A 12,500-nucleotide genomic window follows, 5' to 3' on the forward strand; every position below is an offset into this window, starting at 1 on the left:
ACGTGCGGCCCCCGGGCGCCGCCATCTTGTCCCGCGGACGCCGCGTGCGATGGATGGGCGCCGCCATTTTGTGCACCCCCCAGCCATGTGCGACCAATGGGAGCCGCCATCTTGGATGGACTCCCAGGACCCCAGCTCGGCTGACCGCACACCGCCCGAAGAGAACTTCCATCTGCTGCGATTAGCCTCGGTGATCCTGGACCAGTCCCGGCCTCGAACACTCTCAACTGCTGTAACAACTGTACTGATCAACGGGAGCGAGGCGTTCTGCTTAATCGACTCTGGGAGCACGGAGAGCTTCATACACCCCGGCACGGTAAGGCGCTGTTCTCTCCTCATCCACCCCGTTAATCAAAAAATCACCCTGGCACGTACCCTCTCCCCCGCAGATCCGACCTGGTAAAGAGGATCGCGCATTACAAGGTCTTCTCCACGGTGGATCTCAAGTCCGCCTACCACCAGCTCCCCCTCCGTACTAGTGACCGCAAATACACTGCCTTCGAGGCAGACGGGCGGCTCTATCACTTCTTAAAGGTTCCCTTCGGTGTCACCAACGGGGTCTCGGTCTTCCAGCGCGTGACGGGCCGAATGGTTGACCGGTAAGGTTTACGGGCAACATTCCCGTATCTCGATAATGTCACCATCTGCGGCCACGACCAGCAGGACCACGACACCAACCTCCGAACATTTCTCCAGACCGCAAAGATCCTTAACCTTACATATAACAAGGATAAATGCGTGTTTAGCACCGACCGTCTAGCCATCCTCGGCTACGTAGTGCGAAATGGAGTGATAGGCCCCGACCCTGAACGCATGGAGTTCCCCCTCCCCCACTGCCCCAAGGCCCTGAAACGCTGCCTAGGGTTTTTCAGCTACTACGCCCAGCGGGTCCCCAACTACGCGGACAAGGCCCGTCCCCGATCCAATCCACAACTTTCCCCCTGTCGACAGAGGCTCGCCAGGCCTTCAGCCACATCAAAGCAGACATTGCAAAGGCCACGATGTGCGCCATCGACGAGTCCCTCCCCTTCCAGCTCGAGAGCGACGCCTCCGACGTAGCTCTGGCGGCTAACCTTAACCAAACGGGCAGGCCCGTGGCCTTCTTCTCCCGCACCCTCCACGCTTCTGATATTCGCCACTACTCAGTCGAGAAGGAGGCCCAGGCCATAGTGGAAGCTGTGTGGCATTGGAGGCATTACCTGGCCGGCAGGAGATTCACTCTCCTCACTGACCAACGGTCGGTTGCCTTCATGTTCGATAATGCACAGCGGGGCAAGATCAAGAACGACAAGATCTTGCAGTGGGGGATCGAACTCTCCACCTTTAACTATGAGATCTTGTATCGTCCCAGGAAGCTGAATGACCTCCTGATGCCCTGTCCCGCTGCACATGTGCCAACGCACAAGTGGACCGCCTCCGAGCCCTCCACGAGGACCTCTGCCACCCGGGAGTCACTCGATCTTTCCACTTCATCAAGACTCTGCCCTACTCCATCGAGGAGGTCAGGACAGCCACCAGGGACTGCCAAATCTGCGCGGAGTGCAAACCGCACTTCTACCGGCCAGAGAGGGTGCACCTGATAAAGGCTTCCCGTCCCATTGAACGCCTCAGCATGGGCTTCAAAGGCCCCCTCCCCTCCACCGACCGCAACACGTACTTCCTGAACGTGATTGAAGAGGACTGTTCCCGTTCGCCATCCCCTGCCCCGACATGACCGCAAAGACCGTTATCAAGGCCCTCCAGGGTATCTTTACACTGTTCGCGTTCCCCGCTTACATACACAGTGATAGGGGGTCCTCCTTTATGAGCGACGAACTGCGTCAATTCCTGCTCAGCAAGGGCATCGCCTCGAGCAGGACGACCAGTTACAACCCCCGGGGTAACGGACAGGTAGAGAGGGAGAATGGAACCGTCTGGAAGACCGTCCTGCTGGCCCTACAGTCCAGGAACCTCCCAGTCTCCCGCTGGCAAGAAGTCCTCCCGGATGCCCTCCACTCCATCCGGTCACTGCTTTGTACCACCACCAACCAGACACCTCACGAACGTCTCCTTGTCTTCCCCAGGACGTCCTCCTCTGGGACCTCGCTCCCGACCTGGCTGGCAGCACCCGGTCCCATCCTGCCCTGAAAACACGTGCGGGCGCACAAGTCGGACCCGTTGGTCGAGAGGGTCCATCTTCTCCACGCTAACCCCCAGTACCCCTACGTGGCGTACCCCGACGGCCGACAAGATACGGTCTCCCTACGAGACCTGGCGTCCGCCGGAACCCCACGCGCACCCCAGCCACCAGTCCCACCCTCCCTCCCACCGGTGCATTTTACAGGAGGATCGGTCCTTCCGCCGGCCCCGCCTTGGCCCCCTCCCACCGATGCACTTCGCAGGCGCTCCCTTCGGGAGCCGTCGAGGGGTGCCGAAGCTGCCACGGAGATCGAGGCCACGCTCCCGGAGTCACAGACGCCCGAGCCTCCACCGGAGTCACCACCGAAGCTCCGACGATCACAGAGGACGACCAGGGCCCCCGATCGACTGATTGCTTCATTTTAAAGTGGAGAGTTAATTATGAATCATAAATTGTAAATAGTAAATAAAATTGTAAATAGTTACAAAACGCTGTACGGAGGTATTACGGTACCTCCATAACTATTATTTCTACCACGTTACCATGTTGTAATATCAGGCCACCACCCCCGCCGGACTCTTTTTAACAGGGGGTGAATGTGGTAGTCTGTGTAGAGGTATTACGGTACCTGGTAATGCTGGAACACCATTGGTAGATATTGTATGTTTCTTATTGGCCAAGCTGTGTGGAAGCTCCGCCCTGCCAGGCGAGGTATAAGAGCCCATGCCGTCCCAGCTGTACCGGAGCTGCTGGGGGAAACATCTAGCTTATTGAAGCCTTCAGTTGGACTACAAACCTCGCTTGAGTGGTCATTGTTCGTGCATCACTCTCCCTCTCTTTCAGTCTCTCTCTCTGTCTCTCCCTCTCTCTCTGTCTCTCTCTCTGTCTCTCCCTCTCTCTCTCTGTCTCTCTCTCTGTCTCTGTCTCTGTCTCTCTCTGTCTCTCTCTGTCTCTCCCTCTCTCTCTGTCTCTCTCTCTGTCTCTCCCTCTCTCTCTCTGTCTCTCTCTCTGTCTCTGTCTCTGTCTCTCTCTGTCTCTCTCTGTCTCTCCCTCTCTCTGTCTCTCTCTCTGTCTCTCCCTCTCTCTCTCTGTCTCTCTCTCTGTCTCTGTCTCTGTCTCTCTCTGTCTCTCTCTGTCTCTCTCTCTCTCTCTCTCACATCTTTGGACACTAAGGGACAATTTAATATGGTCAATCCACCAAACCTGCATATCTTTGGGCACTAAGGGACAATTTAACAAGGTCAATCCACCTAACCTGCACATCTTTGGACACTAAGGGACAATTTAACACGGCCAATTCACCTAACCTGCACATCTTTGGACACTAAGGGACAATTTAACACGGCCAATCCACATAACCTGTACATCTTTGGACTCTAAGGGACAATTTAACACGGCCAATTCACCTAACCTGCACATCTTTGGACGCTAAGGCACAATTTAACACGGCCAATCCACATAACCTGTACATCTTTGGACTCTAAGGGACAATTTAACACGGCCAATCCACCTAACCTGTACATCTTTGGACACTAAGGGACAATTTAACACGGCCAATCCACCTAACCTGCACATCTTTGGACACTAAGGGACAATTTAACACGGCCAATTCACCTAACCTGCACATCTTTGGACACTAAGGGACAATTTAACACGGCCAATCCACCTAACCTGCACATCTTTGGACACTAAGGGACAATTTATCACGGCCAATCCACCTAACCTGTGCATCTTTGGACACTAAGGGACAATTTAACACGGCCAATCCACCCAACCTGTACATCTTTGGACACTAAGGGACAATTTAACACAGCCAATTCACCTAACCTGTACATCTTTGGACACTAAGGGACAATTTAACGGCCAATCCACCTAACCTGTACATCTTTGGACACTAAGGGACAATTTAACACGGCCAATTCACCTAACCTGTACATCTTTGGACAATAAGGGACAATTTAACACGGCCAATCCACCTAACCTGTACATCTTTGGACACTAAGGGACAATTTAACACGGCCAATCCACCTAACCTGTACATCTTTGGACACTAAAGGACAATTTAACACGGCCAATTCACCTAACCTGTACATCTTTGGACACTAAGGGACAATTTAACACGGCCATTCCACCTAACCTGTACATCTTTGGACACTAAGGGACAATTTAACACGGCCAATCCACCCAACCTGTACATCTTTGGACACTAAGGGACAATTTAACACGGCCAATTCACCTAACCTGTACATCTTTGGACACTAAGGGACAATTTAACGGCCAATCCACCTAACCTGTACATCTTTGGACACTAAGGGACAATTTAACACGGCCAATTCACCTAACCTGTACATCTTTGGACAATAAGGGACAATTTAACACGGCCAATCCACCTAACCTGTACATCTTTGGACACTAAGGGACAATTTAACACGGCCAATCCACCTAACCTGTACATCTTTGGACACTAAAGGACAATTTAACACGGCCAATTCACCTAACCTGTACATCTTTGGACACTAAGGGACAATTTAACACGGTCAATACACCTAACCTGTACATCTTTGGACAATAAGGGACAATTTAACATGGCCAATCCACCTAACCTGCACATCTTTGGACAATAAGGGACAATTTAACATGGCCAATCCACCTAACCTGTACATCTTTGGACAATAAGGGACAATTTAACATGGCCAATCCACCTAACCTGCACATCTTTGGACAATTTAACGCGGCCAATCCACCTAACCTGCACATCTTTGGACAATAAGGGACAATTTAACATGGCCAATCCACCTAACCTGCACATCTTTGGACAATTTAACGCGGCCAATCCACCTAACCTGCACATCTTTGGACACTAAGGGACAATTTAACACGGTCAATCCACCTAACCTGTACATCTTTGGACACTATGGGACAATTTAACACGGCCAATCCACCTAACCTGTACATCTTTGGACACTAAGGGACAATTTAACACGGTCAATCCACCTAACCTGCACACCTTTGGACACTAAGGTACAATTTAACACGGTCAATCCATCTAACCTGTACATCTTTGGACACTATGGGACAATTTAACACGGCCAATCCACCCAACCTGCACATCTTTGGGCACTAAGGGACAATTTAACACGGCCAATCCACCTAACCTGCACATCTTTGGACACTAAGGGACAATTTAACACGGCCAATCCACCTAACCTGCACATCTTTGGACACTAAGGGACAATTTAACACGGCCAATCCTCCTAACCTGCACATCTTTGGACACTAAGGGACAATTTAACACGGCCAATCCACCTAACCTGTACATCTTTGGACACTAAGGGACAATTTAACACGGCCAATCCACCTAACCTGTACATCTTTGGACACTGAGGGACAATTTAACACGGCCAATCCACCTAACCTGTACATCTTTGGACACTAAGGGACAATTTAACACGGCCAATCCACCTAACCTGCACATCTTTGGACACTAAGGGACAATTTAACACGGCCAATCCAGCTAACCTGTACATCTTTGGACACTAAGGGGCAATTTAACTTGGCCAATCCACCTAACCTGCACATCTTCGGACACTAAGGGACAATTTAACACGGCCAATCCACCTAACCTGTACATCTTTGGACACTATGGGACAATTTAACACGGCCAATCCACCTAACCTGTACATCTTTGGACACTAAGGGACAATTTAATACGGCCAATCCACCTAACCTGTACATCTTTGGACACTAAGGGACAATTTAACACAGCCAATCCACCTAACCTGCACATCTTTGGACACTAAGGGACAATTTAACACGGCCAATACACTTAACCTGTACATCTTTGGACAATGAGGGACAATTTAACACGGCCAATCCACCTAACCTGTACATCTTTGGACACTAAGGGACAATTTAACACGGCCAATACACTTAACCTGTACATCTTTGGACACTAAGGGACAATTTAACACGGCCAATCCACCTAACCTGTACATCTTTGGACACTAAGGGACAATTTAACACGGCCAATCCACCTAACCTGCACATCTTCGGACACTAAGGGACAATTTAACACGGCCAATCCACCTAACCTGTACATCTTTGGACACTAAGGGACAATTTAATACGGCCAATCCACCTAACCTGTACATCTTTGGACACTATGGGACAATTTAACACGGCCAATCCACATAACCTGTACATCTTTGGACACTAAGGGACAATTTAACACGGCCAATCCACCTAACCTGTACATCTTTGGACACTAAGGGACAATTTAACACGGCCAATCCACCGAACCTGCACATCTTTAGACACTAAGGGACAATTTAACACGGCCAATCCACCTAATCTGTACATCTTTGGACAATACGGGACAATTTAACACGGCCAATCCCCCTAACCTGTGCATCTTTGGACACTAAGGGACAATTTAACACGGCCAATCCACCTAACCTGCACATCTTTGGACACTAAGGGACAATTTAACACGGCCACTCCACCTAACCTGCACATCTTTGGACACTAAGGGACAATTTAACACGGCCAATCCACCTAACCTGTACATCTTTGGACACTATGGGACAATTTAACACGGCCAATCCACCTAACCTGTGCATCTTTGGACACTAAGGGACAATTTAACACGGCCAATCCACCTAACCTGCACATCTTTGGACACTAAGGGACAATTTATCACGGCCAATCCACCTAACCTGTGCATCTTTGGACACTAAGGGACAATTTAACACGGCCAATCCACCCAACCTGTACATCTTTGGACACTAAGGGACAATTTAACACGGCCAATTCACCTAACCTGTACATCTTTGGACACTAAGGGACAATTTAACGGCCAATCCACCTAACCTGTACATCTTTGGACACTAAGGGACAATTTAACACGGCCAATTCACCTAACCTGTACATCTTTGGACAATAAGGGACAATTTAACACGGCCAATCCACCTAACCTGTACATCTTTGGACACTAAGGGACAATTTAACACGGCCAATCCACCTAACCTGTACATCTTTGGACACTAAAGGACAATTTAACACGGCCAATTCACCTAACCTGTACATCTTTGGACACTAAGGGACAATTTAACACGGCCATTCCACCTAACCTGTACATCTTTGGACACTAAGGGACAATTTAACACGGCCAATCCACCCAACCTGTACATCTTTGGACACTAAGGGACAATTTAACACGGCCAATTCACCTAACCTGTACATCTTTGGACACTAAGGGACAATTTAACGGCCAATCCACCTAACCTGTACATCTTTGGACACTAAGGGACAATTTAACACGGCCAATTCACCTAACCTGTACATCTTTGGACAATAAGGGACAATTTAACACGGCCAATCCACCTAACCTGTACATCTTTGGACACTAAGGGACAATTTAACACGGCCAATCCACCTAACCTGTACATCTTTGGACACTATAGGACAATTTAACACGGCCAATTCACCTAACCTGTACATCTTTGGACACTAAGGGACAATTTAACACGGTCAATACACCTAACCTGTACATCTTTGGACAATAAGGGACAATTTAACATGGCCAATCCACCTAACCTGCACATCTTTGGACAATAAGGGACAATTTAACATGGCCAATCCACCTAACCTGTACATCTTTGGACATTAAGGGACAATTTAACATGGCCAATCCACCTAACCTGCACATCTTTGGACAATTTAACGCGGCCAATCCACCTAACCTGCACATCTTTGGACAATAAGGGACAATTTAACATGGCCAATCCACCTAACCTGCACATCTTTGGACAATTTAACGCGGCCAATCCACCTAACCTGCACATCTTTGGACACTAAGGGACAATTTAACACGGTCAATCCACCTAACCTGTACATCTTTGGACACTATGGGACAATTTAACACGGCCAATCCACCTAACCTGTACATCTTTGGACACTAAGGGACAATTTAACACGGTCAATCCACCTAACCTGCACACCTTTGGACACTAAGGTACAATTTAACACGGTCAATCCATCTAACCTGTACATCTTTGGACACTATGGGACAATTTAACACGGCCAATCCACCCAACCTGCACATCTTTGGGCACTAAGGGACAATTTAACACGGCCAATCCACCTAACCTGCACATCTTTGGACACTAAGGGACAATTTAACACGGCCAATCCACCTAACCTGCACATCTTTGGACACTAAGGGACAATTTAACACGGCCAATCCTCCTAACCTGCACATCTTTGGACACTAAGGGACAATTTAACACGGCCAATCCACCTAACCTGTACATCTTTGGACACTAAGGGACAATTTAACACGGCCAATCCACCTAACCTGTACATCTTTGGACACTGAGGGACAATTTAACACGGCCAATCCACCTAACCTGTACATCTTTGGACACTAAGGGACAATTTAACACGGCCAATCCACCTAACCTGCACATCTTTGGACACTAAGGGACAATTTAACACGGCCAATCCAGCTAACCTGTACATCTTTGGACACTAAGGGGCAATTTAACTTGGCCAATCCACCTAACCTGCACATCTTCGGACACTAAGGGACAATTTAACACGGCCAATCCACCTAACCTGTACATCTTTGGACACTATGGGACAATTTAACACGGCCAATCCACCTAACCTGTACATCTTTGGACACTAAGGGACAATTTAATACGGCCAATCCACCTAACCTGTACATCTTTGGACACTAAGGGACAATTTAACACAGCCAATCCACCTAACCTGCACATCTTTGGACACTAAGGGACAATTTAACACGGCCAATACACTTAACCTGTACATCTTTGGACAATAAGGGACAATTTAACACGGCCAATCCACCTAACCTGTACATCTTTGGACACTAAGGGACAATTTAACACGGCCAATACACTTAACCTGTACATCTTTGGACACTAAGGGACAATTTAACACGGCCAATCCACCTAACCTGTACATCTTTGGACACTAAGGGACAATTTAACACGGCCAATCCACCTAACCTGCACATCTTCGGACACTAAGGGACAATTTAACACGGCCAATCCACCTAACCTGTACATCTTTGGACACTAAGGGACAATTTAATACGGCCAATCCACCTAACCTGTACATCTTTGGACACTATGGGACAATTTAACACGGCCAATCCACATAACCTGTACATCTTTGGACACTAAGGGACAATTTAACACGGCCAATCCACCGAACCTGCACATCTTTAGACACTAAGGGACAATTTAACACGGCCAATCCACCTAATCTGTACATCTTTGGACAATACGGGACAATTTAACACGGCCAATCCACCTAACCTGTGCATCTTTGGACACTAAGGGACAATTTAACACGGCCAATCCACCTAACCTGCACATCTTTGGACACTAAGGGACAATTTAACACGGCCACTCCACCTAACCTGCACATCTTTGGACACTAAGGGACAATTTAACACGGCCAATCCACCTAACCTGTACATCTTTGGACACTATGGGACAATTTAACACGGCCAATCCACCTAACCTGTACATCTTTGGACACTAAGGGACAATTTAATACGGCCAATCCACCTAACCTGTACATCTTTGGACACTATGGGACAATTTAACACGGCCAATCCACATAACCTGTACATCTTTGGACACTAAGGGACAATTTAACACGGCCAATCCACCTAACCTGTACATCTTTGGACACTAAGGGACAATTTAACACGGCCAATCCACCGAACCTGCACATCTTTAGACACTAAGGGACAATTTAACACGGCCAATCCACCTAATCTGTACATCTTTGGACAATACGGGACAATTTAACACGGCCAATCCACCTAACCTGTGCATCTTTGGACACTAAGGGACAATTTAACACGGCCAATCCACCTAACCTGCACATCTTTGGACACTAAGGGACAATTTAACACGGCCACTCCACCTAACCTGCACATCTTTGGACACTAAGGGACAATTTAACACGGCCAATCCACCTAACCTGTACATCTTTGGACACTATGGGACAATTTAACACGGCCAATCCACCTAACCTGTACATCTTTGGACACTATGGGACGATATAACACGGCCAATACACATAACATGTTGTCCCCCAGAAACCTTAGCTCAGTTTGGCCAAAGGAACACTTAGCTCGGTTGAGGCGCAGGCTGTGTTCTCTTATCCGAGCAAAGACGCGCTGGAGACGACTGATGTGCTCCTGTGGTGTGGTGGACCAGATGATGACGTTGTCAACATAGACGTGCACCCCTTCGATGCCCTCCATCATCTGTTCCATGATTCCAGTAAACACCTCGGATGCCGAGATAATGCCAAACGGCATCCTATTGTAGCAATACCCTGCCAAAGGGAGTGTTGAAGGTGCACAGCTTCCTGCTGCACTGGTCCAGTTGTATCTGCCAAAAACCCTTTGTGGCATCAAGCTTTGAAAATTTTTTAGCCGTGTCATTTCGCTCGTGATCTCCTCCCGTTTGGGTATGGGGTAGTGTTCCCTCATGATGTTGTTGTTCCGGTCTTTCTGGTCAATGCAGATCCGGAGTTCGCCAGACGGTTTTTTAATGCATATCATGGAGCTGACCCAAGGCGTGGGCTCCGTGACCCTGGATAGGACCCCTTGGTCCTGGAGATCCTGCAGCTGCTGCTTGAGGCGGTCCTTGAGTGGTGCGGGGACTCTGCGAGGTGCGTGAATGACCGGGGTGGCGTCCGGTTTGAGCCGTATCCTGTAAGTGTAGGGCAGTGTGCCCATGACCTCGAATGCCTCCTGGTTGTGGGCGAGGAGCGAGTGGAGCTGCGCCCTGAATTCTGCATCCGGGAAGTCGGACGTGCCTTCTGGAGACAGAGTGTGTCCCCGCTGAACGAGGTGGAGGACCTTGCACGCCTGTGCGCCTAACAGAGAGTCCTTCGAGGATCCAACTATCTCAAAGGACAGTGTGGCTGTGTATGCATTGTGTGTGACCTCGAGCTGGCAGGATCCCATGGCCGGGATAACGTTCCCGTTGTAGTCGACCAACTGTCAGCGGGACGGCCGAATTGGTGGTTTGACCTTCAGGGCGTAGAAGGCTGACCGTGCTGTAAGGTTGGCGGAGGCACCAGTGTCCAGACGGAATGTGATTGGTGATCGGTTGACCGTTAGGGTGGCACACCATTCATCACCCGGATTAACGCTGTTCACTGGCATCAGCTGGTGGGTCCTACTTGGGGACATCTGGTTCCTGTCAATGATCGCAACACGGAAGGCTTCCCGGTCGTCGGTATCAGCGGTCTGGACGTCGTCAGGGTGTGACTCGGAGTACGGGGGCTGAATGGTCCGCACGTCCCTGCGAGGCTGTTGGAATTGGGGAGCGTTGGCAGGTTGAGCTGCTCGACAGCAGGCAGCGTAGTGGCCCATCTTGCCACAGCGGAGGCATTGTCGGTTCTTTGCTGGACTTTGCCGCTTTAAAGGTGCGGCTCCGCAGTTGCCGCACGTCGTGATGTCATGGCGTTCGTTGCGCCGTCGCGCATGCGCAGTTCGGTCCTGCGTAGAGCGCGCCTGCGCGTCGCGTCCCGCTGCGTCGACGTCTCTTTTGGCGCGCACAAGCGCGGGAGGACTCGGAAAGCGCGCGAAACGGCCGCCCTCGTCCGGGCCGCGGGCGGGGAGGAACTCGATCGACTGGACCCGCTCGGCCTCGTAGGACCCCTGCCGCGCCGATTCGGGCACGTAGGACCCCTGCCGCGCCGATTCGGGCACGTAGGACCCCTGCCGCGCCGATTCAGGCACGTAGGACGCCTGCCGTGCCGATTCGGGCACGTAGAATTGGGAGTACCGGCTGGTCGCGTTTTCATGGAGGATGCAGGCTTCGATGGTGGTGGCTAAGGTGAGGCTCTTAATTTTGAGGAGCTGCTGGCGTCGGGCGCCCGAGGTGACCCCAAAACAATCTGGTCCCGAATCATTGAATCGGAGGTGGTGTCATAACCGCAGGACCGCGTGAGGATCCGGAGGTTTGTCAGGAAGGATTGAAAAGGCTCATCCTTACCCTGCAGGCGCTGCTGGAAGAGATACCTCTCGAAGCTCTCATTCCCCTCACCGTCTTGTACTTGGTCTTGTCCTCGCCGTCCGCGAACACCAGGGAGTTGGAGACGTGGATGGCGTGTTGACCTGCCGTGGAGAGGAGGAGGGCGATTTTCCTGGTGTCCGAAGCATTCTCCCTTTCTGGGGCTTCTAGGAAGAACTGGAAGCGCTGTTTAAACAGCTTCCAATCAACGCCGAGGTTTCCAGCGATTTGGAGTGGCTGCGACGGGCTGACGCCGTCCATGGCCCAGGATGGCGGATTCCTGAGGATGCGTAGACAGGTCTCACCGTTAC

Source organism: Scyliorhinus torazame, chromosome 23 (assembly GCF_047496885.1).
Source record: "Scyliorhinus torazame isolate Kashiwa2021f chromosome 23, sScyTor2.1, whole genome shotgun sequence".
NCBI lineage: Eukaryota > Metazoa > Chordata > Chondrichthyes > Carcharhiniformes > Scyliorhinidae > Scyliorhinus > Scyliorhinus torazame.